Source organism: Myotis brandtii, unplaced genomic scaffold (assembly GCF_000412655.1).
Source record: "Myotis brandtii unplaced genomic scaffold, ASM41265v1 scaffold434, whole genome shotgun sequence".
In the NCBI taxonomy this organism is placed as follows: Eukaryota; Metazoa; Chordata; class Mammalia; order Chiroptera; family Vespertilionidae; genus Myotis; species Myotis brandtii.
Genome location: NW_005366599.1, coordinates 125,946 through 126,183, shown reverse-complemented (window position 1 = coordinate 126,183; position 238 = coordinate 125,946).

The following is a 238-nucleotide window of genomic DNA, read 5'->3' as shown; positions in this document are numbered from 1 at the left end:
CGCTTGCGGCGAAGGCCAGGAGAGGTGGCCACGGCGGTCAGGCTGGGGCTCCAGTGGGCCCCGCACACGCAGACCCGAAAATGCACACACACGTGCACCCCCACGCCCGCAGAGACGCAGGGAGCACTGGGGCAGCTCGGCCAGCAGAGGAACCGAGGCCGCGTTCGCACCAAGAGGGGCCAGAGGTCATGGGAGGCCCTGGAGGCCAGGGAGGCTGAGGCCGGGCAGGGGGAGCGGA